This window comes from Canis aureus, chromosome 14 (genome assembly GCF_053574225.1).
Source record: "Canis aureus isolate CA01 chromosome 14, VMU_Caureus_v.1.0, whole genome shotgun sequence".
In the NCBI taxonomy this organism is placed as follows: Eukaryota; Metazoa; Chordata; class Mammalia; order Carnivora; family Canidae; genus Canis; species Canis aureus.
In genome coordinates this window covers 21,106,478-21,129,740 of record NC_135624.1, presented here as the reverse complement: position 1 = coordinate 21,129,740, position 23,263 = coordinate 21,106,478, and the positions used below count along the sequence as shown (strand labels likewise).

Genomic DNA, 23,263 nt, shown 5'->3' with positions numbered 1-23,263 from the left:
GATCTTGCAAATTAATTTGGGAAAAATTTTTTATCGTAAATCCCTTTTTGCATGCTATCCCTCATCACCTGAGGGATTTAAAGACTAATCTGAAATTATCTCATTTCATATGAATTTCTTCTTATTCCCTCCTCCTCGATTTATAGCTCCCCTTTATACCACTGTTTTAGGCTCTTTTATTCAAGGATCATTTTCAGTGTTGATTTGTGTCTTTTTCACTATACTGTGAGCACCCAGGTGATACTCATCCTGTTCCCTTTCAGTTCCTAGAACAGCACTGTGCATAGTCACGTCTCAATAGATAGTTGCTGAAATGAAATGAATTCATCTCAAAATGACCCCAAAGAGCTGATATTTGTTTTCATTTGTTTTATGACCATCCCTTTCACCTTGTCACAATGACAACCTATTGCTTCCATATTCAATACTCACCTTTTTTTCTAAAGTCATAACACCCTGTAAGTTTTAGCATCAAATCACATATAGGGCAGAAATGCTATTCAAGACACTGGGCACTCTGTCTACTTGCTATAACATGTAGCACAACCCAAGAGTTTCTGTCTAGTATTACTTTACTATTTCCCTGAAGAGAGTTACACAGTTTATACTTCCTCTAAACAATTGCACAGAAGTGTCCCACACTCAGGAGAATTTGTATTATGGAAATATTTTATCTCCTCTGTCTAAAATTATATATTGCTAACATGTGAGTCTATAAATCATAGAAGGTCAGAAAGAAGCATTATTAATATATGTTTTAGTATATTCTAAGTCTTAGCAGTTGAGTCAAAGAAACTGTATTTGCCAATAACCTTAGCCATCAATGTTCTTGTCTCTAAAGATCCCTGAAGCATCAATCATTATATTCCACCACTGGACCTTCTTACCTCCAAATATATTGTGTGTTGCCATATTTTGTTTTCAGGCCCCCTAGGATTGGAGGGTATAAGGTTCTCTACAAAAGTACTCAGTATATCATTAATCTGAATGTCTTGATACTTGTCATAAGGAACAAAATTGTTTTCTTTTCAATTTCAGCCGGTTAATCTTACCTAGAAGCCTTTGTACCAACCTACATCATTTTTCTCCCATCTCAACCTTCAAAGGGACTTCTGTTGTTGTTAGACTTTTATACTTTGTAGCCCTTACTCATAAATCATCTACTTAGGCCCATAATCATTTAATTTTCCTCTTCAGTTAACTCTCTCTAGGTAGTATAAATCAGATTATTACATTATGTATTTGTATAATTTTCCCAAAGCAAGTCAAAGAATTTCTTACAAACATGATCCCATGAACCATTCTCACAGCTCTAGATAGAAGATGTGAGGGAAAATAGATATGTTTAGTTATGGAGTAAAGTGAGCCATGGAACATTTCAATGACGCTAAATAGTATCCTATATAAACCAAACTGGCTAAATCTTAGAATATCAGGCTACTACACATGTTTCTATGGACAAGAGCATATGCATTCTGTTACTCTTGAGAATACGGTTTCCTGCGTGATTTCATAGAGCAGCACAAAAACACCATTTGCTCTGGTTCCTTTAGAAATAACTTGCTACAAGCCTCCAGCAAGTGGTTCCATGATGTATATTTGTTGGGATTGATCCCGGCCATTCTGGCCTCTTGACTGCCATCCTGGTTCTAGTTCAGGCTGAACAATGCTACACATCTTGAGATACGCAATAGAGAGAAATGGTTAAGAGCATTGGCTTTGCTCTTGGATATGAAACTCGGTTCCACTACTTGAACACATTCCTTCAAGCTCTTATCTTGCTGTTTCCTCATCGGCAAAAGGAAGGTTAGTGATGGTCCTCATAGGATTTCTGTGAAGGTGGAATGATAGAACACATGTCAAACCCCTGGCACTGTGTCTAGCCCAGTACCTGTTAAGGAACGTTGGCTATAATTACGATGATGATTATTTTTCTTATCACCAGCACTGCCCTAGCAAAACTGCTAATCTGCCAACAGTTACTGCATTGGGCAAATCCTACTTGTGTCCTGGAGAAGTATATGTAACCAGTTTTGTGCATTTTCTTCTCCCTTCCCTTCTCCCTATCCACAACTCACTTCTTTCCTTAATTTAACTCCAGAGAAAAAGACTTTAGCATCCAGATTTCCTCACCTCTAATCCAATACCCTAATTCTCCAGAATAAGGCCTAGGCATCTAACAGAGTAATCCAGGGATTTAAAAAAGAAAGAATCCTTTTTGAGAAGCAAAACATGGATTTGGATGAAATCTGGCTATCATAGCCTATGAACGTCCCTCAGGGCTGCTTTAAAAGAAACTACTTTTTGCCCTGCAGTACACAGACACCTGGGATTCTTTCAGCAAATTAGCAACGATGACTTTCTATTTTCTATCTCCTTGCCCTCACTAAAATCTGCTACTTGTCCTTGGAGGCCATTGACAAGACATGAGAAACACCTTATGGTCCAGACCATCTCATTTCCAAGTGCTTATTTCATGTAGTCCTGTACTTTTTGTGAACTAGATGGAACCACACAAAGCTTACAGATTTGCATTTCTAATTGAGTTACTCAAAATAAATTCACCATTATAACCTGATGTAAGGTATGAATTTATCATTCAAAGAGAAAAAACTAAAACAAACCAGCAAACAAAGACTTATAGTTTAACTGTAAGTGGGTTAGCAGCTCAACCAGGGCAACTGAGACAGTTAGGAGACCGAAGGACCCAAGGAGAGAAAAAGCTGATTTTTTTCCTCTGCTCCCTTTCCTGCTTCTGTTCTCACTAGGACCTGTACCTCTGTATAGCCTTAATGTATATCCTCATTGTAAGGGACAGGAAGTTAGTGATTGCTCTGGAGTCTTCCAGCACATTAGATTACACCTTATCTCAGGAATGGATGGGCAAAGCCAGCATGTCATATTCCAGGACACTGGTGCTCACTAGATGTCAACGTCAAGACCTCCTGGCTCCAGGGAATGAATGACTTATGACAGACACCTGGACCCTGTACCTGTTCAGAACAGTTCCTAGAAGCCTAAGAGGACATATGCACCAGACCACAATCATCAATAAAAATCCCAAAGTTGAGACTCATGCCCCTTGCCTTTCTGAGTCTCTGAGACCCTCCATCTGTATCTGCTCTCTCTCTCTCTCTCTCTCTGTACCTTCAGTAAACTCTGCTCTCACTTCCTGTTGGCTTGCATTCGATTTCCAACCTGCGTGAAGCCAAGGACCTTCTTGACTGGTCCTGCAGGACCGCCCCCCCTGGGTCCTTGGATGTGCCCTGACTGCACCACAGTGATGGTGATAAAAAATAATGATAATGATAACAATATTCCTTAGCAAGTATCATGAGAGACATAGTGCAGGATGCTCCACATGCATTTTCTTATTTCATCCCTGTCTGAAATGCTCCTGCAGGCATAATTCAGAAAACAATGTTACTCAGTCTCCATTGAGTGGCATTCAGGCACCTTTCAGAGGTTATTAATCCCTGTCCAGAGATTGTCTTCACTCTCAGAGGCCAAAGTTAGCTTGTCAAATTAAAAGGGGCAGGAGAATCAAAGATTCATTGTCTAGTTTCCCGTATATTTAAGCAAATAGAAGATCAAAACTTCCTTTAATGACTCAGGTTTTAACTCCAAAATCCAACATGGGAAAAAAAACAACTGGATTCTATTATGTCTTCTAGCTCAGTCTTCACTAAAATTCCAATTGGCTACAGTCTAAATGTGGGTTTCCTCATCCTGTTTCTAGTTAAACATCTATGCAATATAAAGATGGAAATGTCTGGATATTGAGTCAGGGGCTGATTTAAAAGTAAAAAGCCATGAGAGGAATGGCCATTTATTGGATAAAAGGTTGAACTATAACAGGGTTCACAACAGGGACAATATTGCTCCCCCGGGGAGCATCTGACAATGTCTGCAGGCATTTTTGGTTGTTAGAACTCAGAGCAGGGGGGACTGCTGGCATCTAGTGGGTACAGAACAGTGATGCAACTAAATATGCTCAATATAGAATGCATAGAACAGTCTCAAAAAATTCTCCAATCTAGATTGTCAATCCTAGCCTAGAAAAATGTAAAGTTCCTTCCCACAAGTATATTCCAATTCTCTAAAACTCCTCCAAAGAGACAGTTATACACCTCTCCTCCATTGTAACCAACTCTGCACTTTCACTCTTTTTCAGGCAAGGATTACTATGGATCAAATGAAAAATGGGCAGGAGGTGGGGAGGAGTGGTGAGAATCAGTCTTTCTTTCTGGGTGGATGTGAAGTGTCCAACGGGGAAAGTCAAAGGTTGGAATTAAGTAGATCTTGAAGAGATAGGGAGAGAATACAGGACTGGCCCTAGAGAACACGGTGAACTTTGTGTCCCTATCCCCTCCATCTGACCCCAGTTCCTTTTATCTGGCTGCTTTCTCTTCCTGGCATGTCACTCTCAGTTTTTGCTGTAGGGTGTTCCCCTTGCAGAAGCTACTAAATACCGATCTCCTCAATGCTCTTTTAATCAAAGAAACCAATCTTCTATTGGATAATACTTGTCCAGAATGTGTCCCATATGAAAGGAGGACAAAAATCAAGATGGGGCAGGTTTTTATCCAAACCTAAGCTAAATGTTTACATGCACTATCACAATAGAAGCAAGACAGGTACCCTCAGCCTTGATCTATGGTGAAGTGCCTGACATGCCATACAACTAAGTAACTGACCTAAGATCATATGGTTAACCAGTGGTAAAGGTGAATTCAGATCTTTCTGTTCCTAAAGCCATGCCTGCCCTTTTCACTTTAACACATAGCTTCTCAGGTCACATTTTGCCTTCTCTCTATGAACTGGTTGGTGCATGCATCTAGAAATCTCTGAAGGGCTCATCATATGGTAGTAATTATAAACATACAACCATTTTGGCTTGACACATCTTCCAGTGGGTAGGTTCATCAATGCCCATTAATCGGGTCAAGTAGGCATGACATTCAACCACCTATACCTAGGTATCATAGGTGTATCATATGTAGATATGTAGTATCTAAAGTATCATACCTAGAAGGACTTTGAATAATTCAAGCATACAAGTCTTCCTAAGACCAACTGCTCTATATGTTGGCAAATTGAACTCCAATTAATAAATAAAAAAATAAAATTTAAATTAAAAAAGACCAACTGCCAATCAATACCATTTATGATTGTAATCGTAAGCTAAAGCCTGACCTGCTTTAATATATCCAGCTCATAAATGGGACATCAGTTCCATACTGATCTTGTTTGACTCTGAATCAAGTCACTCTTCTCTCCTTGAACTTCATAAATGCAATGAATTGTATATCTATAAGCTGTTTCCTTAGAAGGCATGAAGGAGAAAGTAGCTTTCTGTGCTCAAAAGGTAATACCTAGAAGGCACAAGGGCCTCTAAAAAGCTCTATCTTTATCCCATAGGTTCTTAATTCATTAGTGGGTTTCAAGAGGCCCATGTTTATACAATTTCATACAAGTACGCATTTTTTCTTCATAGATTTGATGAAAGCTTTCTTCAAATCCTCGAAGATAACCACGGTACCTAAATTTAGAAACCATACTCTCTCCTATCCTATAGAGCTTGTCCTATAATTTCTGCTCTTATTCTATTGTCCTGAATCACAGTATAAGGATTTCACTCCTCACTACTAGCCTCAGGTACTGGGTACATGAGGACAGGAAGCATCCTTGGATTTAGACTCTCTATCACTACATGCCCAAAAGTTCTGGGGATCCCACGGTCTATCAAAAAGCCATCTCTGAGTGCAGGAAGAGAATTGGCCTATTAATAATTGATGTTTTAAGTTGAAAGTGGTAGAGTAAATGTGACTTCCTTCAACTTGTTTCTGGAATCTCTGTGGGAATTCAGAAAATTCAAAACTTCCTGTGTACAGTAGCAATCATGCCTTTGGCAGTTCTTCTTCCACAAAATAGTCACTTTTCTATGCTTAAAATATTAAGTATCTTAAAATGGAAAGAAACCTTAAATATCTTACCTCCTAATCAGATCAGAAATTTGATCAATCTTTCAATCTCTCTTGCTGACAGGGTTATCCCACCTACATCTGGAACCTCTCAATATAAGGTCTTGACTTGGCTTTTAAGGCAGCCTATTCCATTATTATTTTTTAATAAAATAATTTTTTATTGGTGTTCAATTTACCAACATACAGAATAACACCCAGTGCTCATCCCGTCAAGTTTCCCCCTCAGTGCCCATCACCCACTCTCCCCCACCCCCCGCCCTCCTCCCCTTCCACCACCCCTAGTTCATTTCCCAGAGTTAGGAGTCTTTATGTTCTGTCTCCCTTTCTGATATTTCCCACACATTTCTTCTCCCTTCCCTATATTCCCTTTCACTATTATTTATATTCCCCAAATGAATGAGAACATACACTGTCCTTCTCCGATTGACTTACTTCACTCAGCCTATTCCATTATTTTAAAGAGAGTCCAAAGTATGCAGATCTTCATTCTGTTGAGTTACAATCTGAACCCACATAATATTTATTCAGTGTCATTTATTTAAAAATATTTCTTGAGTAGCTACTTTATGGCAGGTACTATGCTAGGCCAGGGAGGTAATAATGCAATTGTGGCAGACACTATTTCTAATCTACTAGAGATTAACATCTAGCTAAGGACTGTGAGCCAGAGGGATACCCTCCCCCACAGGACAGTCTCAACATCTGAGATGGATGATCAGGATCCCTCCAATTGTGTCTCTTTTCTAGGTGCTATATTTTCATTTCAAGTGTTTTACAGACTACTTCATTATCCCAGTCAGCTTCTTTCCACATTTCTCAGTGGTCATCTGAATAATCTGTCACCTAGAATAAAATGCAATACTCAAGCCTGGTGAGTCTAAGACAATAGATTGATTTATTGGACAGAGCCTAGATTATGTATTTCATAAAACTTCCCCCAGATGATACTGATGCTCTAATTAATTTATGTTGGGTAAAGAGAACAGTGGAACCCATGAAGAATGCCAAGGTGACTCTCCAAAGACTCAGCCAGCCAAAGCAGAGTCCATTATTCTCACCCACCAGTACTGCTATTCTTGAATGACAGCAATGAGCCTCCACCACTGGAGTCATGTCACCACTTCTGAGCTAAGCATCCCCGCTAGGTGTAGCACCCATGTCAGCTCCAGAATCTAAATCCAATCATACCCTCTGCCCAGCGCTTCTTTCTTCACTCCCTCCAGATACAGATACCTAAAGCACTCCCCCAGTAAAAGTCCTCAACAAAAAAATTTCCATCTGTTTCCTGGGGGAATCTGGCCTAAGACAGAAATCCCTAGCGTGCAGGATTATATTAGTCCAATTCAATCAAGTTCTAGAGTTGAAATGGCTCTTCCAAGTTGTGACTTGGCATGGCAAGTGGACCAGATCTGTATTGCCTACATTGCCTAACTGGTGCCTGGGTGTGAATGTGCCTTTAGGCATGGCATCTCTCTTCAGCTGTTCACAAGTCCCAACAGATGAAAGGATTGAGTATCTAAGCCCTATGGGTGGTGGCCCACAACATCCATTACACTCCCTGAGTGACAACATAGAGCAGTTCCATCTACCTGTACTACATAAATAAAACTCGTGTGTGTGTGTGTGTGTGTGTGTGTTTAACCCTGAGATCTCATTGCTGATTTGTTATTGGCAGCACACTTAGACACTACACTGCTTAATAAACCTACTTCATAACATTGCTAGAAGAATATATGAAAATAAATGTAAATCACCTTATATGAGAGGGGCCTTATCCAGCTCTTTCAGTGTTTGCACTTCTCAGTTCCCTGCATGATGACAAGAGTTTCAAGAACTGACTCTATTTAGTGTTACCTCCCCATTCCTTTACAGTTCTCAAAGTGTGTTCCCTAGACCAGCATCATCAGCATTATCTGAGAACTTACTAGAAATGTAAATTCTGAGGCCCATCCTGGACCAATTAAATTAGAAGCTCTGTTCTCCCTCTGCCTATGTCTCTGTCTCTCTTTCTCTCTCTCTCTCTCTCTGTATCTCTCATGAATAAATAAACAAGATATTAAAAAAAAAGAAAGAAAGAAACTCTGGGCACAGAGTCCAGAAATCTGTGCGTTGACAACTTGTCTAAGTGATTCACATTAATGTTAAACTTGACAAGCACTGCTCTAACTCATTTTCTTAGTTTCCGAGATTACATTCCTGCCATCCAGGACAAAGCCATGAGGTCATGGAGTGTCCTTCTTGCATCTAGTCTCTTGTACTACTTTTTATATTCCTCCATTTTTATATATACTCCATGATCCATAGAAAAGTGTCTTTTAAAAAAAAAAGTGTCTTTTTTTTTTTTCATAGACTATGCCCTCCTCCAGGGTAGGTATTAGCTATGTTATTTTTGCATAACCATTGCTTTGTATGGTTCTTTAAAAAATAATAATAAAAAGGGCTTTATTAACAAAAACCATTAACAAAAAGAAAAAGTCAGTTTCCAGGATGAGAGGTGATATTGGCGAATGATACATCTAATAAAGGGTTAGTGTCAAAAAAACATTTTTAAAAAAATTATATAACCCCAACAGCAAAAAAAAAAAAGCAAATTATGTGATTTATAAATGGACAGAGGACCTAAATAGACATTTTTCTTTCTTTCTTTCTTTCTTTCTTTCTTTCTTTCTTTCTTTCTTTCTTCTTTCTTTTTTTGTTTTTGTATATTTGCTTTGTTTGGTTCTTACACATAATGAATATTCAAGAAATTCATTCCATTAATAAATATGTGGCACATACTATTAGCCATGGATTTTTCTAGGTATATCAGAAAATTCATATTTATCTATTTATTTATTTTTAAAGATTTTATTTATTTATTCATGAGAGACACACAGAGAGAGGCAGAGACACAGGCAGAGGGATAAGCAAGCTCCCCACAGGAAGTCTGACATGGGACTCGGTCCCAAGAACCTTAGATCACGCTTTGAGCCAAAGGCAGACGTTCAACCACTGAACCACCCTCAAAAAACTCATATTTGACAAGAAAAGACAAATAACCTAAAAAAATGATGCAATAAACTGATGCAGATGCTATAGCAAAATATCATTAGTAATGATATTCTTTGTGTCTGGCACTCCCCTCAGTGGTTTGTATGTGTTAATTCACTTAGTCCTCACAGCAATCCCATAAAGTATGATTCTAGGAAAAGAATACAATGCATCCTAAGGAAAAATTATTCCTTTGTTTAGCTATAATTTTTAATGAGGCCTTTGGTTATGTAATGCAAGACCACAGGCCAATCTGGGGTAAAGAGGACAAAACAAAGGTAGCAAAAGTGAAAGATGATGTAAAAGGTTGTGTTCTTTGGAGGTTGATGTTTTGATAACCAATTTTGTTGTCTCCTGTGCATGAGTTGGGGGGGACAGAATACATAGATATATGGTAAATGTCTTAAAAATCAATAAAATCTTAGCCCAAAGACTAATTCTCTAAGGGTGATGTTTTAGACACTGGGAACAGGGATGGAGATATTGGGGTAAGGGGTAAGGGATCTTCAAATCACCTCTTCAAATCAGAGTGCCTAAGACAATCAGCCTGCTTTACCTTTAAGGTGGTCTTCCTGTCATTTTCCAAAACTATGGAAAACATTTCCTTCATGTGGCACTTCAAGCAGAAAATTAAGTTTGTCTTAAAATCTGAAATAGTTGTTGGAAAGTCATATTTTAATACTATTAATACATGGAATATTTCTTAGATTCCCTATCCTGAACTTATTTCTCAACAGATTCATGACTGGTGTTTGAATTATTCACCTCTATTTACACTGAGCAATTAATTCTCCCCAGTGTGATCTGACCATCTCTGAAAGGCTATATTATCAAGCAAGAAAAAAAATCCATAATATTGGGCAGCTAAAATGATTTTGTAATTAGCATGACATGGTTTTCTATAATGTCACATTAACTCTGAGCATGAAAAAAGACTGAATAATCGAGCTTGATATGTTAAGTAGACCCGTTTCCAGCACATGTGAAGGAAACCATGCATTATCCACCATGTTGCATATATCACAATGCCTACTGTCATCAGAAATACAAGGCTAGGAATCTTTGAATAATAGGAATCCTAGGAAATCACTAGTGTGGTAGATTGTAGCGATGTAGCGATGGCCCCAGTTCTTCACTTCTCCCTCTATCTACATGTAATTAGTAGTTCTACCCTTAAAGGAAGTAGAATACATTTCCTTCCCTCTGACTTAAGGTTTCGTCTCCGTGGGTTGCTTTGGTCAACATAACAAAGCAGTGGTGATAGTCACATCAGGCTTAGACTAGGCAATAAGAGGCCTTGTTTGGTTGTGCTTGCTTTCTTGACCTCTGCTGTCTCCATGAGAAAAGCATGCTCCACCTGCAGGTCCCAGGAGGAAGATGAAAGACTTGTGGATGAGAGCCACAGCAGGCAGCCATGCTAACCAGGCTCCTTCTAGGTGAGGCAAATCTATCCCCTCTGCAGGCGCAGTGTGAGAAATAAATGTTTATTGTTGAAAGCCAGGGACAGTTTGTGTTATTATGCAGCAATACTGTGGCCATGGTTGACTAATACCAGGGGGCATCTGTTTTTTGTTTCAAGATGACTTCAAATGCAAACTTGAAAGTCAGCAAATAATGATAACTGAGTTTCACCTTGAACTGAACCAAAAATTGGATAACCAGAAACAAGGAAACCAGAAACAAAGACTAAGAAAAATACAGGGCTCCTTGAATTGGCTTTCATTTCAAAGATGATAACAGAGAAGAATCCAGTTCTCTCAGTGAAACTCAGGGACTACTGCTTGACACTTTTAATTAAAAAGACATTAAAAAATTAACACAGAACTCTTCCCACTTTGCTCCAGGGCAGCTCATGAAAGATTGCCTCTTCGCTATCAGAATGCATAATATCTATGTCCAGGCCCATCTGCTTCCCCTTCTACAGGAAAGATTGTGAATGTCAGTGCCTCCAGTGAGAAACTGTCCTGTCGAGGCTTAATTTCCTCAGCACTGATAACATAAAAGCAATCTGGCAGCATAAATTAGTGGATGATTCCAAAGCACACATTTTTGATCTTCTGCCATAAGCCTGACAGAAATCATAACAGTCAAACTATTTTTCACTACCAAGAACAGAAAGACCTATTTGAAAAAGCGCACTCCTGTTTTATCTTCTAAAAAAAAACACCTGTGAGATGCTGGGGGGTGGGGGTGGGGGCGTAACTTCTAGGACGGTGCTTCTAAAACACTAATCTCCATACAAATCACAGCCAGAGCATGTTTAGAGTAGATTCTGATGCAGTAGGGAGTGGAGGGAGTTCCAAGATGCTGAATTCTAAAAAGCTCCTGTAGGCGGCTAATGCTGCTGGTCCAGATACCTCAAAGGGATCGTTCTTCATCCATGAGCAATCTCTGTGAGATGAGGTTACCCTGAACTTCAGGACTGCCTTTCAGTACTAGGAAAGAGTATGTTGTAGTGGAAGGAATGAAGCTTAGGGTCAATTTAGTGGGTTAAGTAGCAAGATTTAAAGCTTGCCTATCTACTCAACCTGCCACATATTCTTAGGTGCTCTGCTACATGTCACTCAGATAAAATGGAAATAACCATTTCTTTGCAGATAAAATGGAAATAACCATCACACGAAAGGAGTTAATCTGGAGAAAATCTTGCTATGTGGTCATCGGTCAATAACGTGAGCTCCCATCTTTTAATACAGTAACATCTCAACCATAATCTCACTTTCCTAATTAACTGTTGTATGTTTGGAGGGGAGCTGATGCATGTTCTGCCTCCTATCTGTTTCTTTATTTGGACTGGGACAAAATGCTTCAATCATAAGGAGACATTGGAAACAAGACGTTCTGAGATGTTGAGATGGTTAAATGCTATTCATCTGATAAAACTTCATTAAAGGCACACTGTCCGCTGAAACTGATGGGTGCTTTAAAGTACACAAAGACAAGATTTCACACCCTAAAGGAAGCTAAATTTTAGAAAAGATCAGATTGCATTTTGTTTGGATGGTGTTATCTTTTTCTTGAATCTATTTAAGACTTCCCTGTATTCTGGGACTGAATATATTTCATTAGTATTGGCCTTGTGCTATTAAGAGGTATTGGGTTTTATAGAATTAAAAAACATTTTTTTTCCTAGAAAGGGATTTTAGAAGCTGTCTTAACCAGTTAGTTGGTTATAAACAAACAGTTAAGTAGTCTTCATGCCTAACAAATTAGATTCTTCTATAGTTAAACAGTCCTAAATGTAAGTCACTGGTAAAATGTCTTCTGAAGTGATTAGGATAAATAAAGGTAAGTGGTATCAATGAATAGCTCTTAGTGTATATTTTTCAATGGGAGGAAATCGTTGAAATGATGGATTCTTGGAAATAACTTCTTAGTTGCTGATTAATCATGTACTACCACTAAACCTCATAACATTCATCTATAAAATGAAAATTAAGAGTATCTACTTTATATGATTTAGGAGGAACATAATAATTGTTCAATAAATAATGACAGTTACTTATTATTCCTTGATCACTTTTTTTGTACACTTTTCATATGATACCAGGTTTCTCAAGTCAATACAAGCTAGAAAAGTTGTTTCAAAGGCTTTTAGCTTGTAATTTCCCATGTAAAACACAAAGGGAATGTGGAACTCACTTTACATGGAAGTTTTTATTAAATTCAATCATTACTCTTTAGCTTTTCAGTACACTTTCTTTGTGGACACCTACTTACTTCCTTACAGAGCTCTTATACAAAGCATCTTATAGTCTTCTCCCCTGGAACTGGAAAGCCCCCACTTACATTCTGTCCACATGCCTAACCATGTACAGTCACCTGTGCCAGCAGCTGCTAGAGCTGGTGATAAGCCCAACAGGGCCCTTAACTAATAACAAAGCCTGAAGCTATGGAAAATCACATATTTGGAAAGCTTCTCAGGAAATGAATTGCAGAGATGTGAAACTGAGACCAGGGGTGGGATTTTTTTCCAACTCTGAATGCCAACCCTAGGCTTCTCTAAGTTGGCAGAGTTTGTAATTCAATTGTAAACACTCCTATTATATATCTACGGAATTGTAACTGGATTACACAAAAGGATAGCCACCCCATGTACCACTTTACAATATTAGAAGAAGGTCAAAGAGAATGTGGGAATTTGAGAATTTTTATGTTTTTGCAAGAGTTGTTTTCCTTAATGGACATGCTTGAGATTCCTAGTGTAATCATTTGCCTCCATTTATTAAACACCTACTGTAGTCTAGATACATAATAACATTATGAAGTATGTACAGTTTTATCATGCCAATTTACAGATGAGAAAACTACAATTCAGAAGGGTTACGTATAATTTTGCCCAGGTCAGAAAACTGTGAACTGGTAGAGCTGAGATTTATACAGTCTCTGCAACCTCGGGATCAGTACTGGCTCCAGCATATAAAATTGTTTTTATAAAACCACACCAATATATTAAGAAAGTGTCCCCTTTTCATTTGGAAAATCAACTTTAATATTGATGAAATAGGAAAATCAAATAAATGATAACCTCTAGACCACCTCTAATTGCCATTAAAGTTTCTCCCTCCAAATCTTTTATGAAAGTAGCACAAGAAACATTTGGCTGATTGGAGTTTCCCATGTCATTCATAAACCCCTATCTAATCTGTAGGGAAAATAGTGACTTAATGAGTAGTCAAATATCAAGAGAGTTGAGGTCAAGGAAGAGGGTTAAAGAGCAGAGATCTTGGGGAAGCCTCAGAAGACAGTGGGTCATTGGGAAATGGAAGGCTCTATCTAGCAGGTCTATATAGCCATGGAAGAAATTTCTATGTGAGGAAGAATTTATTTTACTTGCAACAAATTTTTTTTTTAAAAAACAGCTCCCTTAAAGAGATCTGCTTTGCTGAGAAAATATTTCCTTAAAATTTCTTCAGGGCAGGTTTAGGAAGGGAATGTGCAGGGGTGGTAGCCAAAGGAAGGAAAGATAAGGAGGAAGAATGTGGTAGACTAGAGGAAAAGGATGAATCTGAGGGGAGCTTAAAGAAAAAAAATGTCAGTTGGGGAGTATGCAGGATAAAATGCAGTGTGCTTCCTGAGGCGACCACTGCTCATGATCTCTAGGATTTTCAGTAGAGGCTGCCAAAAGTATTGAAACTGATAAAGAGGTGGGTTCCTTGTCATGATTGATGGCACTGGATGAGAGAACATCTGACTTTGGGTTACATCCAGAATATGTTAGCTAATCTCCAACATCACAAGAGAAAAGGACTCATGCTATACTCGGGTGTGGGGAGAATTAGATCTTTTGATTCCTCTGAAATTGACAACATTTAAACCTGTCATGCCTCATGCCTTATACTGTGTTGGTAAGATAGCTCTGTCCTCATCCTATAGCCCCTGTTAGATGACAAAATAAATATGCCAAGGCAAGATTTACTTGAGAAGCATCTTTGTACATCCTGTGATGTCCAGTAGATATAATACTTGATACATTTTTACATTAATGAATAATTTAATAAATTAATGTTCCAATATATTTGGAATCCACATTAAGTTTATACCTATATGTCCTTGGGCAATTTATGTACCCTCTTTGAGTCTTCATTTCTCTAAGTGTGGAATTAAGATAATACCCACTTCATAGACCCATTGTAAAGATTTAAAGGAATACTCTTTGCTTGTAGGTATGTATATACAAAATGCACGTAAAACATTTGGCACAGTACCTGGAATGTGGAAAGTGCACAAATCGTAGGTATCAGCTGCTGTGTTTATATTATAAATATTTTTGAGATTTTGTTTTTGTTTTTTTACTTTTTTGAGATCTTGACTTAGATCTGAAGTACAATTCCATATATTGGAAATCAAGAGTTCTCATTATATTTCTGCCAGACCCCAAAGTTGATGTTCTCTTTTCTCTGTCTACCTCCTCATTCCTGTACCCAAATTTGATACCACTTAGAATTAAAATAAGTGTAAATTGGGTCCCTTCATAACTTCTCTAACAGGGGATCCCTGGGTGGCTCAGAGGTTTAGCACCTGCCTTTGGCCCAGGGCGTGATCCTGTAGTCCTGGGATCGGGTCCCACGTCGGGCTCCCTGCATGGAGCCTGCTGCTCCCTCTCCCTGTGTCTCTGCCTCTGTGTGTGTTTGTGTGTGTGTGTGTGTGTGTGTGTGAGTCTCATGAATAAATAAATAAAATCTTTAAAAAAAATAACTTCTCTAACAATTTTTCCCATCTCCACACACACATATACCAGTACTTACACATTTTTGAAAAATTCAATATTTGAGACCATATAGCATTCCTACCATCACACTAACCCCATCCCCTCTCTTCCTTTTCCCATTTTCCTCCACCTTGGAAAGTGACAGGAAAATCTGTTCTTTTAAGCAGTACACTGCTAGAAAGCCCACTAGGTCTAACCTTTCATTCTAAGTGCTTTTCATAACAAATATAGTTGTTTTTCCCAATGGAATTCTGATGAAACATTCTGATATGTTATCACTAACGTAATAAGGAACTCCCTGATGGTGAGTTTCACTAAGCCTATAATAAGTTTACCAGGGCAGCTACTGAGTCTTTTCCTTCTTTAGGGTTCTTCACAAGTAGATATAGATTAATGTGCTTGTGCAGAAGAGAGTCTATTTTTCAGCTTGTCTCATAATATAAGAGCTTGCATTTATAATAGGTGCTTTCATAAATGATCTCAGATAGAAGGAGCAAGACTCACCAAAGCTCAGAAAGCTTTAGATACCTAATTAGCAGCAGAGGAAAGACCAGAAATTGGATCTACAGACCCCTAGTTCCATGTTCTACCCACTACATACTACATTATACCCAATGCCCTAGCACAACTAAATAAACTTCTGTAGACCTCTGATTAGAGACCAGGAAGTGCCCTCCTTCCTGATCAAGGCTGACCTCAAAGTTCTAACTCATTTATTTCTATTTTAGTTCTTTAAAAAAAAAAAAAAGACATGCTTTTCTTTTAAAATGATGCAGTGTTTGGAAACACCCCCAAGAAAGTTCTTTCCTTTTTTCAAAAATAAATCTCAAGGTCTGGTTTTGTTTGTTTGTTTGCTTGTTTTTGGTGAGGTTGCTCTTCAAAAGGACCTGGTGCACTTGGGTTGTGCAGCCATCTGCCACTACATGCTCAAGTATTGTGGTTAAAAAACTCTGGCCACCCTGCCTTTGATATAGAAGAACCACATGGGGTTGAGTCATATGCTGTGGAGAGAACACAGCTAATTATGGGATGTGCTGGGCCCAGAGAATATGTTAACTGCTACATAATTACACCTGCAATCCAAGGGGACAGAGTCATGGAAATCCAGTTAATATAAAGAAGTCAACATAAAAATACTCAATTCTAAGCCACAAACTACTGAAATATAGTTCCATTCTTGAACTTCTATTCACATGAACTTCCAAACTTAAGATCTGGTTTGTCATCAGGGATGTCCATGATCCTACAGCATTTTTGCAATTAAATAAAACATTGCTTTAACAATTCTGGGTTGTGATGGTTTGAATGAAGATGAAAGTTCTGGAGACACAAGACCTTGATTCTAGCTTCAGCTCTCCAACTAAAAAGGCAAGAGACCTTGTGCAAGTCACTTAATTTGGGGAGGGGGGGAGGTTGTGGGGAGAGTGTTTGAAAGACTGTTTGAAGTATCCCCTCATGACATATAGAAATAGTCCATTTCGAAGGATTTATTGAGCATCAAATTTATGTCAGGTAACTGTTTAGAATTCAAAGATGAATAAAACATAGTCTAATAGCTAGTTTCACAAGGTTATTACACTTTCTCTGAATGTTCTATAATTTAGAAAGCTCAGGACAGTAATAGAAAGTTTATCCTTTGGGCATTTTCTTTATTTTTTTGACAAAATTTCAACACAAATTCTGATCAAGGAAAGTAACTTCTCGCGCTTAATGGATTAAGAAGTTGAATGGTGGAAAAACAAATAAAACTTTCACTGGCAATATTTCATGGCCACATTCAATGATGCCTAGACTGTACTCTACAAATTTCTCTCTATAGGACATAAGTGTACAGGCTGAAACCAGAGAATAAATCAGAGGAACCTAAAAGAACCCTAGCACAATAGTGTATTTCTGTGCCTTTGTGTGTACATGTAACTATGTAGCCCTGTCTCTCAGGGGTAGTATGGTGTGACACAGTGGTGGTTCTTAACCTGGGATCTGAATTATAATCATCAATGGAGCCTAGGTCATATCATAAAGTTTTCATTCAGTAGATCTGCACTTTACTCATTCTGATACTTTGGCACCCCTACCAAGTTTACAAAAGAAATATGGGAAGGTTGTGGCCTTGAATTTTTAAAAAACTCTCTGGTTTGTATTTATTAATTTCCATATGGAAATTGTTTTGTAGGATATTAGGAGACTCCATAGTTGGTATCAGAGTTTGAATCCCTACTATGTTGATTAATTGACTGAAGGACTTTGGCAAATAACCTAACCTCTCTAAAATTCCATTTTGTTTATCTGTAAAATGGGGATAATATCCAGCCCAGTTCTGAGGATTAACTGACACAATTTATATACCTAGTTCTATTAGAGGCACTTAGTAAACTTCAAGGAATTATGATAAAGGTAATACTGCTGAAATGAATCTACAGACAGGGTTGTAATGGAAGAAAACATGATTTCTGAGGCACCATCGACTCTCAGTACTCTATAATAATGAAAAAAGGTTATTGTAGAAAGTAACATCATTAACAAATAATTTAAAAATCTCATTTTCCAAAATTAAAATCTTTATTGTTTTTCATTATAAAACACATATGTTCACTATAAAATGTTTAAATGATATAAATATGTATAAGGTAGAATTATAATTTTATCCTTCTCAACTCCAAAACTCAATGATTATTTTTTATATGTTGTTAGGTATGTCGGTGTGTGTTTAACAAATTATTTTAAACAAAAATGGATCATGTTATATACGCTGTTCTACAGATTGATACAGCTCTGTTGAATAATATATCCTAAGCCTTTTATGCCGTTACATTTTACAAACAACCTTTCATTGTTTTAACATGATGCATAATATGCTATATGGATATACAAGAAATATTTACCAACCTGCTTGAACATTTAGATTGCCTGCAATTGTTTTTTTTTTAAGATTTTATTTATCTATTTGAAACTAAGAAGGAGGTGGAGAACATGAGTGGTGGGGAGGGGTAGAGTGAGAGGGAGAAGCAGATTTCCTGCTGAGCAAGGGGCCCTACATGGGGCTTGACCCCATGACCCTGAGATCATGACCCAAACTGAAGGCAGACACTTAACCAACTGAGCCACCCAGGCACCCCTTGCCTGCAATTTGTAAATCACAAATGCTATAATAAGCAAAGACTGTACTTTGAAGAATGGTATCTATTTTCTTCATTCTTCTAAAAATAGATTAAAGCATTGTTGGAAGGAAAGAAAAAGTGAAAACTTTATTAATTTATCTACTCATTTGGTGTGTATAATGTTAACATATTTGTGAGATTTTTTGGTTAAATTTTACTGGTAACTTTCCAGAATGAGGCTTAACTGGATTGGACAGCACTCTTGGAAGACATGTTTGTATAGCCTTAGATAAAAGCTACAGAATCCAATAAAACTGGCCTTCACTGAAAATGAGATGAATCTAATCTAATGAATCTAGTCCTTGGCTTCCAGAATTATTCTCATACTTCGACATCTTGCAGATATCCTATTGTGAACCACCTCTAGAGCCAGACAGCACAGCTTCTCAAATGATATGCCAAGAACTTAACCAGGCAGACATCCCAGGATCTTAGTTCCATTTCATAGATAAAATGAGTCGGGGTTTGGACTTAACATTCATTAAGAAAAGGAAGAGAAATATTTTTCTTCGGTGTTGACTTTGGGACTGTGTTGAGCAACTCAAACATTTTAGAGGTACCAGTTCTTGATAACATTCTGGCAGATATACCGTGTGAGTAGACACCCTGGCTTGGAAAGATTATTCTCTTTTCTCTAGGGAGCCTACATACACTATATAGTTTCAATCAAAACTCCATTGAGATTCTTCAAGTGGACATTTACTAAGCTGCTCCTAAAGTTAACCAAAAGAGTACCTAAGAACAGTCATGAGATTTTGAAACAAAAACAAAACAATGGATCAAATCAAAATATAAAGTTATAGTTATTAAAACACTGTGGTGACAGTGTCAGGAATAGACAAATAAATTGGAACAGAATATAAAAGTCTGGAAATGAACATCTATAAGAATTTATTATGTGATAAAAATGACACTTCAATTTGGTGGTAAAATTATGTGCTACTTAAAATGTAGTTGGAAAAATTAGATTCTATTTGGAGAAAAATCAGCTAAATATTTCTTATATATACAACAGAATGACTGAAATGCTTAAAATAAATCTTTGAAAAGTATCAGAAGGAAACATACTAATAAGATAATAAATTGTAACTTGAATCATGAACATATAGCACTAGAAAAAAACATAGGATGTGTATATATACATAATTATATATATTTCCTATATATACCTATGAAAGTCTTTCTAAGCAACACACAAAACTCAGAGGACATAAACTCAAATATTGGTAGACTTACCTAAATCTTTCAGCTTAGATACTTTGAAAAACATCATGAAGATCTTTAGAAAACAAGGAAGAGTAGGAGAAAATATTTTCAAAAAATCAATACTCATAATATTAAAAGCTCTTACAAAGCTCTAAGAGTAATGTAACAAGACCACTAGGGAAATGTAGAAAACATTTGAACAGATAGTTCAAAAAAAGAAGGAAGGCAAGTCACCAATAAAGATTAAAAGACATTTAATCTGTGGTAATTGAGGAAACAATTTTTTTTAGATTTATTTTTTTATTTTTTATTTTATTATTATTTTTATTTATTTATTCATGAGAGACAGAGAGAGAGAGAGAGGCAGAGACACAGGCAGAGGGAGAAGCAGGCTCCATGCAGGGAGCCCGACATGGGACTCCATCCCAGGTCTCCAGGATTCTGCCCTGGGCCAAAGGCGGCGCTAAACCACTCAGCCACTGGGGCTACCCTAGATTTATTTTTTTAGAAAGAGAGAACACAAGCAGGAGGGGCAGAGAGGGATGGGGAGAGAATCTCAAGCAAACTCCATACTGAGCGAAAGAGCCCAAAATGGGGCTTTATCTCATGGCCCTGACATCATGACCTGCACTGAAACCAAGAGTTGGGCACTTAACCAACTGCACCACTCAGGTGCCCCTAAACATAACTAAAACCATACCAAGATGCCGTTTTTCACCAATCAGATTTACAAAAATTAAAAAGATGATGTTTGGTATTGGCAAAAGTGCAAGGGCAAGAAATGGATACTTTCATGTTCCCTATGTAGGAGGACAACAGCCTTTTTGGGGTATAATTTTGTAATTTTCACCAAATTAAAATGCATTTATACTTTTTCAGTTTCTCTCCTACAGGATTACTTAATGATGCTTAGATATTTATGCAAGGGTGTTACTGTAGCATTATTTTCATAGTTAACTATGTAGCATATACCAACTCCATAAAAACATAAAATGATTGACAGGATGTTTGGAAGGCTCATGAGGGAGAAACCTGGCTTGTTTACTCTCTACAGCTTAGTTCACTAAAAAGTCTGGAGGAGATGCAACATGAAAAGGAATGATATTTTTTCAGATAATCCCTCCTTTTCAGGAATGACCTGAACCCTATGTACAAAACATTCAGTCAGGCTTCAGTTTCATACCTCAATTTGTGTTTTTTTCCAGTCCAAAGTCAAGAAAAATTAAACGAATAAGAAGTTCTGTGTCAGTGCCTTCTAGTACTGATGTCAGAAGTCAAATGTACTCTGACATCTTCATCTGAAAACAATCTTTCATGGCAGTATACAAAGCCACATATTTTCTCAAGTTAGGAATAAAACTGTCATCAAGGAAACATTGTTCTTTTGGCCATGGTCTTATATCCTCACCAAAAGATGACTAGAATATTCTTTTCCCTGCTGTTCATTAAAGGTTCATGTAGTTCCAACTTCTACAGTCATGTTTATCTACCTAATTATATAGTGCAACCTGTGTTTGGAAGGCTAGTTCTGTTTTATTACAGTTTTCCACAGACAAAACAAAAATACTCGTTTAAACTTATCTATTGAACACAAAAATCACTACTGCTTTCCTATTCAACTGATACTAGTGTTGGATTTGAACATTAAACTGATGATGGTAGTGTCTGTCTGGCTGAGCAGAGATATTAGGTCCAGAGAACAACACCACATCGTCTCTTCAAAAAAGTAGGATATGACACTGCTTCTTGGATCACTGGGAAGAAACCATTCCAGTTGTTCTAAACCCATATTTGCTCCTGTTACTGATAAACCTCTCCCCTAAAACCAGGAGACCACGACTTCCCAGGATGGTACATGCTTTCCTTTCTAATGATTAGCACTCCCACAGCCTGATCTGGATCTCTAGCATGGTATGCTCTTAGAGTTACTTGCAAAGGGAGACTCCACTATGAAATATTGGATATTCAGGAAAATGATGGTTAAGGCTTAGCCCGTAGAGTTGGACTACTGAAGGAAATCTCAGCTCTGTCCTTTAACTTGTGTATCTTTGAGCATATTACTGAACTCCTTCAGCATCAATTTCCTTATCTGTAAAATGGGAATAATAAAAGTACTTGCAGGATTGCCAAGATCAGGGCAGCCTGGGTGGCTCAGCGGTTTAGTGCTGCCTTCAGCCTGGGGTGTGATCCTGGGGACCTGGGATCGAGTCCCACGTTGGGCTCCTTGCTTGGAGCCTGCTTCTCCCTCTGCCTGTGTCTCTGCCTCTCTCTCTCTCTGTGTCTCTCATGAATAGATAAATAAAATCTTAAAAAACAAAAAGGATTGCCCAGATCATTAAATAGACTAGTATGATGACCAGCATATAAAAAGTGCAAATAAATAAATAAATAAATAAATAAATAAATAAATAAATAAAAAGTTAGCTGTCATTGCTAGCATTCTCATTATCTACTTGCACACCCCCTGCTTTGGTCAGACTCACTCAGCAAAACAGGTCACACCAATTCCCATGAAGCCAAAGCACTGCTTGCAGGTTTCCCAGGCTGAGAGCAAGCACATCACATTGGAGACAACTCCACCAACAAGAAGGTGAGCAGGAGAAATTCCACCCTGAGTCCCAACCATGCCTGCCCCTCCTTCTATTTCACTTTCTTAGGATCTAGATAAAAAGAAAATAAGTGCCGTGACTCCATGGCACTGTGTGTATACCTTCCTTCTAAAACCAGGCCCTCCGTAGACCTAATTGCACACACATGTCCTTTGCTAGATTGTGAATTAGAAGGAGGAGGAATCAGGTCTCCTTTCTCTTTGTATTTCTTTTGGTGATTTGCCTTGTACTGTGTCTAGAGAAGAAAGGAAGGGAGAGAGGACAGGAAGGAGGGAGATTTGTAAGCAAGACAACTGGACCAGCCTAAGGTAAAAGGGGATTTGCCTTATTTCCCAATCCCTTCATTCCCAACTGTGAAAGATGTTCTTCCTCTTGGTTCATCTATGCCTTACGGCATGCCTTAGCTTGTCTCCACCATGCTTTGGATTCCTTCCCCCATCTCTCTATCAGAACTCTCTCTCTCTTTCTCTCTCTTATTCTCTCTCTCTCTCTCTCTCTGCCAAGTAGCAATCAAGTGTGAATGCATTAGTACTCTAAAACAAAGTACTAATAAATCAATGTAACAGAAACCCAAAATCCTTAACCCACCAAAAGCTCTTCTCTACAAAGAATCTAATATGGGCCATTATCATGAGGCAATATCAAGTCCTGTACCAGGTGAGTGAGAGAGAGATCCCTATGTGATTTTCCTTTCTCCTTACTTTCCTCTAACGGCTTCTTGAAGTGGCTCTGAGAAATGTCCCTGTAGGATCTGAGTAAGTCTGGCCACCCGTTGCTGCTATACTAATTCCATCTTCTCTGGTTTTTCCAGAGCCAGCCTTGAAAGAATCAAAGTTTGTATAGAAAGTATTGTGAGAAAAGCCACTGCACTGTTTGCAGAACTCTATCAGAGAAACTGGAGAGAGCTGAAGGGCTATCTACTTGCTCCTTGGGGCCAGCAGCAGCATTGTTCTGAATACAATCAAGTATTTGATTTCTTCGCATGACCACATCCAACCCCTACAGACAGCCAAGGAGTAAATATGACCAAAGGCTGGTACTTTCCCTCAGTTGAAACCTCCA

At 38.0% G+C, this 23,263-nt stretch overlaps 2 long non-coding RNA genes across 9 annotated transcripts in view; both read right to left on the bottom strand.

Annotated features, from left to right (window-relative positions):
* LOC144283221 (uncharacterized) overlaps positions 1-23,263 on the bottom strand; it is a 310,775-nt gene that overhangs the window by 139,997 nt on the left and 147,515 nt on the right. The gene's annotated exons all lie outside the window — the stretch shown is intronic.
* Positions 1-23,263, bottom strand: part of LOC144283217 (uncharacterized) — a 142,112-nt gene that overhangs the window by 30,960 nt on the left and 87,889 nt on the right. For 3 of the 4 annotated variants that reach the window (XR_013351642.1, XR_013351645.1, XR_013351648.1), the window contains one exon: positions 1,581-1,831. The exons of the other annotated variant lie outside the window; for it this stretch is intronic. This is a non-coding gene — a long non-coding RNA (uncharacterized LOC144283217). Of the gene's footprint in view, positions 1-1,580; positions 1,832-23,263 lie in introns of those variants that run through there. 4 annotated transcript variants of the gene reach the window in all.